Raw genomic sequence first — 6805 nt, 5'->3', positions numbered from 1 at the left:
TCTTTATTAAGAGGACCAATTGAAGAACTATGGCAGAGCAACATACCGTCTTTTTCAAAGGTCTCAATGGGACAAAAATCTTATACATGTTCCAAGGGATTGGATATTGTGCATGGATGACTAAGATGAAGATGGCCCTTCAAAGTGATAAACTTGTGGATATTGTAGAAGGCAAAAAGCAGTGTTCCGTTCAACCAATTGATGAAAATGGAAATCCACGGAGATATTTACAATGCATGGATAAAAGCGACGGTAGAGTGGGAGGACAAAGATCAAGCTACATGAGGATTAATTTTATATGCTTTGAAAGACTCAATATTAGTGGATGTTGAAAGTCTGGAGTACTCACATGAGGTTTGGGATTATTTAGAAAAAACATTTCTTAAAAGAACTACTCAGGAAGTGCTCCATCTTCGAAATACTCTTTCTAGTTTAGATTATAAAATTGCTAATTCTCTTGATGAGAACATCGAGAAGTTCAAATCTATTTTGTAACAGGTGTCTGCTGATGCTGCTGCAGGTGCTCCTATTTTCCAAAGGATCAACATATTGCTATGCTTTTAAAAACTATGAAAGCACCATAGTTTCATACAATTGTCACCGAATTGGCGAACAAGGATAATGTGACTTTTGAATGAGTATGTGATTCTTTAAAGGATTTCGGAGGCTCAAAGCAATAGAACGTATTGGAGAGAAAGCATTGATTCTAAGTGAAAAACGTTTCTTTTACTCTTTCTTAAATAATGAACAAGCTTTATTTGTAGTGCCTAAGTGCTTTGGAGGTTTTCAAAACCATGATGTATGCAATTATTTAAATAAATTTATAACATGTGATGTCTAGTTGTATAGTCGAGAAGGGCATGCCAAGATGCAATGACGTCCTCTAGTGATGGTCAAGCTAGGGCTGCCGCTGCCGCCAAATCCACCCTGCTACATGACATGACAGATGTGGAGAGCATGCAAGAGAATATTGCCGCAGCTCCGACGATGCCAATCATGCACGGAACTAACCTTTGAGGGTGACGACCAAGACATTTTTTATCCTTTCATAGCTTTACATTGCACCTCGAAGGAGAAGACTTGACAGACGGAATGAAAGAGGCAATCGCCATACAACAGTTCCTATCAAAGATCAATGCTGGCACACAAACGAAGAAGGCACCAAAAGCAACAAAAGCAAGTTGGGCTCAGAGGACGATCCAGCCACCGCCGCAAGCCTATAACAGTGCTACAGACACCTGCAAGAGCAATGGAACGGTTAAATGCCAACAAAAGACCTCCAAGGGATGGTAGCCATGTGCGAGTTGCAAGGCAAACCATCTTATGTCGGAGCAGTTCAGAGCGGCAATCACAACTTCTTTAAAGCCCCCCAGTGCCGAGACACATGTCGTGGGAAGCCCTCAGTAGTAGCAAGGCAAGGAGGATCTTCCAAGCCCCCCCCAAAAGAAATGGAGAAAAGCAACAGAGCCAAGGAGCTCACGGAAATGATACACAAGATTGAGAAAGCTTGTCAGGTAAGCATTAAAGTCCACACCGGTCTGCTAAAAGAATTGCAAAATGGCTTAGCTCTTGAATGGTGGTCAGGTACATCCATGGTCTGAGAACCAGGTTGTGGTCTGTGAAAAGGAGAGTGGAGATCCCTTTGACCCTGATCATCAGTGCATCCTCACAAATGGATTTAGAAGCATAAATTTTGTCGATCCTTGCGTTCATGTGCAAAGGTCCGCATTGGTTATTGTCCACATGAAAGTAACTCCGTCGGAGATGTCGATCAACTTTGCTGACTCCTTGACCTCTTGCTAGGCCCTGGCTTCACTCCCTCTAATAATTGTTCCAAGCCGGCGGCGGTTCCAAGCCTGTTCCATCTATCTGGGCTTGCCTCTACCATATTGAAATCTCCCAAAAGGATAGTATCCTTGCCAAGGGCGCACAGCTTCCAAAGCAAAGTTCTCTCCCTTGCCGTGTTTGGAGCATAGTCTGAAAAAATGTTGCACTTTAATTGCTTGTGTCTAAACTCTACTCCAATTCTGCCTTCCCTAGTGAGTTGAGTGGCCTTCCTAGAAGCTTGTCAGATGGGATTCTACTCCTAGAACCGCACCACATCTCCCTTCCTCGTGCTCCGTTATGAACCAAAGAGTTCTACTGTTTATCTGTTTCAAATGCCATCTTAGCTTCTCTCCTCCTACTTTGATCTCTTGTAGCGCTAAAAAATCTAGCTTTAATCCAGACTTGCTCATCCCTCACTTGAAAATGACTGGTTTTAAATCATTGGTCAACCCCTAGGCATTGACACTAAGAAATGAAAAGGTGTTCTAATTGGTTTCTTGTATGATTGTTAACCGTTTTTGCTTCTCTTCTTCTTGAATTGTATTGGGCTTTGCTAGGGGGGAGATTTCAAGCTTATAAAAAGACTCTAGTTCAGAAGGGTTAATCCCGTGAGAGAAATAGATCAAAAGCTTCTGGGAGTTGGGTTGTACATTCAAGTCACCCTTTCAATCTTAAATTTCTCAAATATGAAGCCTGATAAACTGAGGACTAATGCCCTTTTCTGAGCACTGCATTGGGGATTGCCTGCTGGCACAGGATGTCTGGAGGACATTCTTTGCTGGGATGGGGATTACCAAATGGCCAATTTTGTATGCGTTCTTGCATTGTGGTCCTGGGGCTGGTTGCTTTCCACGACATACAGGCTTCTTTGATTCTCAATACTACAGAATAGCTTTATTCAGCCAAAGAGGCTGTGGAAAGTTCACTCCTTGAGGTTTCCTTGAAGAGAATACTACTTGGGATTTAGTTGAAGACCTTGAAAAGCTGAGGAAACATCTGCGAGTAAACATGTCCTGCTCTCCCTTAGTCCTTTATTTCTCTTTCTTTGAAGGATCTTAGAACTCTAAACTCATTACATGGATAATATGTTTAGAATTTAGAGAGGAAAAAGGAGTGAATTTGGAAGTTGGAATGAAAAGTTGATCTGAGGCTCAGTGAAATTGTGGGGTAGGAATGTTTGATTGCCACTTTTATTCTATTGTATTGGGTTCCATGTCAGATGGTTGGTGATGGGCGGTTCTTGGGGAGTCACCTTAGCTCTTGGTTATGGTCAAAAACATTCTGATGCAGCTTCTGTGTTTATTTTGGGCAGAGTATGTCTATTGTGTCAGAGTGAAATCAATTGGTTTTACAAACAGGTTGCTTAGTTTTCAACCTGGATAAGGGGGAGGGAAGAAGAGGAAAGTCTTGGTTTAAGGGTGATCCTTTTTTCTTTCAACTATTTTATGTCAAGGACAAAATTAGCTGCATTTGGTGGGTGGCCTTTGGGGGTATAGCTAATACTATTGACAGATGGGTCAGGGCAACAAAGAAAACAAAATTTTTCCTTACGTCAATTAAGAAAAGAGCAGAAAAATCAAGACGAGAGAGAAGGGAAAAAGTGGATCAAATGAAAGCAAGAGAATCAGACTCTACTAAACAGGGTTAGATCAAGTACAGAGAATGTAAGGAAAACCTTAGAAGAGAAGCAATAGTTGAAGCGCATCAGGCAACCATCTATTCAAGAGAGTGGTGGACGGGCAAAGGCAACAGGGCGACAGGAAAAAACACGCTCAAAAAAGCATTGAGGAACTCAATATGGGGGGCAGACACTAAACAACCAGGACCAGATCCTACAAGCTATAGTGCAACACTTTCAGCAGATACTGAGGGAAGTAGAAACTCCATCTGCTAGGAAGCAAGAAGCAGCAGGGCGGTGCAGTCAAGCCCATCCTAAAGTCATAGCAATATTTGACACAACCTTTCTGGAAAGGGAGGTCACAATGGAGGAACTGAAGGCAGCAGCAAATCAAATGGAAAAGGGGAAGATACCCTTCCAATAGAATTTTTTCAAGTCTAATGGGAGATTTTAAGCCCCTTCCTCATGATGATGTGGCAAGAAACTGTAGAGAAAGGATATCTTGACTCTAGAATTAACCCAGGAATGATTAAGTTACTCCTTGAAAGGGGGTCCGAAGGAGGAGCTCAAGAACTGGAGGCTGCTCACAATGCTGAACACCTGCTACAAATTTGTTTCCAAGGTATTAGCTCTCAGGCTAAAAGGGAAAATGCGGGTATGGACTAGAGAGGAGCAAAAAGGCTTTATATAGGGACGACACATTCTTGAAGCAATCATCACATTGTGGGAAGGACTGGAATATGCAGAAGAGCATGAGAAGGACATTTGCTTCATGAAAGTAGACTTTGACAAAGCCTATGACAGAATGGAATGGAGCTTCATCCTTGAGTCCTTACAGGACATGGGAATTGGACCTGTCTTTAGGAGCTATGTTAGTGCATTGCTACAGGGGGCAAAATCAAAAGTGGAATCTTTAAAGAGATCCATTAGACAAGGATGCCCTCTTTCTCCACTACTCTTCACCATAGTGGCTGACTCACCAGGATGGCTAATTCAAAGAGAAGTTGAAAAAGGGAACATTATGGGCATCTAGCTAGAAGGGAACAAACAAATTGTGTGCCAGCAATTTGCTGATGACACAAACCTCACCCGGGCAAATGACCCCAGGTCAGTAGACTCAGTGTTGAACTGCCTCGATACCTTTTGTCTAGCCTCTGGGTTAAAGGTCAACCACAACAAGACTGGAATTTTTGGCACAAGATCACAACTACCTAACACTTTGCTAGCAATGGGGTGCAAAGTAATTAAAGAGGGTGAGTTTTTCAAGTTGCTCAGAATCCCAATGGGCTTCAGATGCTCAAACAAAAGTAGGTGGGAATGGGTCATTCAAAAAATCAAAGAGGAGATCTCAAAATGGCAATCTCTTCAACCCACACTTGCCAGGAGAAAGTTTGTTCTGAACCACTACATCTACCCTTCAGTAATTTACTTTATTTCATGTTGGTTCCCCTCAAAGAAATCAATCAATTAGATCAATACACTCTTCAGAACTTTCCTATGGGGAGGTGACATGGGGAAAAGAAAGATGGCTAAGGTGCAGTGGAGATTTTTCACAATGCCCAAAGAGAAAGGAGGATTGGGTATAGTTAACTTGGAAATGTCAATGGCAAGATTCATGGCACAATGGATCATAAAGATTTGAGGCACCCCAGACTGACTGGGCTTTTCTATTGAGAAAAAACATCGAGAAACTCAAACCTGCTAGATGCAAGCATTAGAAAGATCTCCCTAGAGGCACAACAGTCTTCAGTTGGGAACCCTTTGTGGCTAAAGGATCCGAATTATGGAAGGGGATGTGAAAAGCGTGGGAACTTCTCAAGCCGAATCTCCTTTGGAAAGGTGTTTCGAGGAAAACAGGAACCTTTTGCAGCCAAGACTCTGTCTTCTTATCGGTCATCCTAAATTTGTTCCCTATAGACAAACGCTCCATCAAAGGGGCCCTCCATCTTTAAACAAAAGGAATTAGATGCTGGTAGGACTTGTGGGATAGACCAAACAAAAAGTGGAAGAGTGATGAGGCGGTAATGACAGAATTCATACTAAACCGGCTCGATGCCAGCCTAATCAAGGAACAACAAAACTTGTGGGATGTGGAATCTCTAGCATGGATGGGAGGAAGGGCCAAGCCTTCAATCAGAGAATTTAGATGGGCAGGGCAAAACCAACTGTGCCCAGCGCCCATCATTCAGGAGCACCAAGAGGAACTAGTCACACATCTCAACCAAAAATGGATAAGATGGGACTCGACTGCAAAATGGGAAAGGAGGTTTGAAAAGATGTGAGATAAGGAAATCCTAGAAAAACAATCATGCTTGCTATGGCTCAGCATGCATAAGGGAGTCTAGACACCGGGTAAAGCCCAAAGAATTGGGCGTGGGGATGGGAAGTGTGCATGATGCAAAAGGAGACAGAGGATATGCCTCACCTTTTCATGAGCTGTTGATATGCAGCCAAAGTATGGAACCTTACGAGAATCCAAATAATGGGTGTTCCTATGCATTATGTGTACCTGCTCTTGGGAGACACCCCATCCAAAGCACCGGGGCACTGGCAAGTACTATCAGTACAAGCGCAAGCGCTTTGGTTGTTATGGACTCAAAGATGTTCTATTCTTCTTTGAAATGATTTCATTGACGTTGCTCTCATGTTACTAACGTGGTGGTTGAATGTAGGAATGAATAAAAAATTGGCAGTCACTCGTAGACCAACAGGTCTAGCTCATGCGGAAGATGCGAGACCTCATGGCAACTTATGCACACAAGCTTGAAGAGAAAGAGAAGGTGCAAGAAATCTCTCAAGGACAACAAGCGTCTCCCCTCCCCACAGAACCAATTGTGATCCCTTGGTCAACGGTACCAAGCGCACCAACCCCCTCTCCTATCTCACTGGAAGGAAGCATCATGTACGTGCAGTACAAGTGACCTGTGGCGCAAACCAATCCAAGAAGTGCTATCTATAGAGTTCATAACAAGAGTAACTTGTAGAGCCAGTAGCGGCGGCTCAACGCTTCGGTTGTATAGAGACAAGATGAACCCCAATGCAATGCGGGGCTAAGAAACACACAGCAGACACATCGAGCTTCAGACACTATTGTTGTATTTATTACCTTTCGTCCTGGCATGTTCATCCCAAAGGAAGAATATTAGATTCTCTAAGCAGTGATGGTTGCAGTTTTTGAAAGGAATAGTTGTATTTACTATAACAGTTCACTTTGACTTTCTAATACTTTTTGGAGGGGAAAAACATGTGATGTCTATGAAAAACCTAGTCATGATGAAAATTCTTGTTCCTGTAAAAGATATATTGAGCAGAAGGCTACTCGAGATGCTTGCAATAATGCTTATCTTGTTCAAGTGAATA

General features: G+C 42.7%; 1 long non-coding RNA gene across 1 annotated transcript; it reads left to right on the top strand.

The window, feature by feature from the left end:
- Nucleotides 1–1009: 1009 nt before the first annotated feature.
- LOC147906350 (uncharacterized) lies at nucleotides 1010–6557 on the top strand. The gene is made up of 2 exons (XR_015540876.1): nucleotides 1010–1514; nucleotides 6118–6557. It is a non-coding gene; the product is annotated as an uncharacterized LOC147906350 (long non-coding RNA).
- Nucleotides 6558–6805: the final 248 nt, after the last annotated feature.

Source organism: Dipteris shenzhenensis, chromosome 1, assembly GCF_047967505.1.
Source record: "Dipteris shenzhenensis isolate YYH24624 ecotype China chromosome 1, Dip_SZ_1.0, whole genome shotgun sequence".
Classification (NCBI taxonomy): Eukaryota; Viridiplantae; Streptophyta; class Polypodiopsida; order Gleicheniales; family Dipteridaceae; genus Dipteris; species Dipteris shenzhenensis.
Note: the sequence above shows the minus strand (reverse complement) of the source record. Positions and strands in the feature narration are given on the sequence as shown.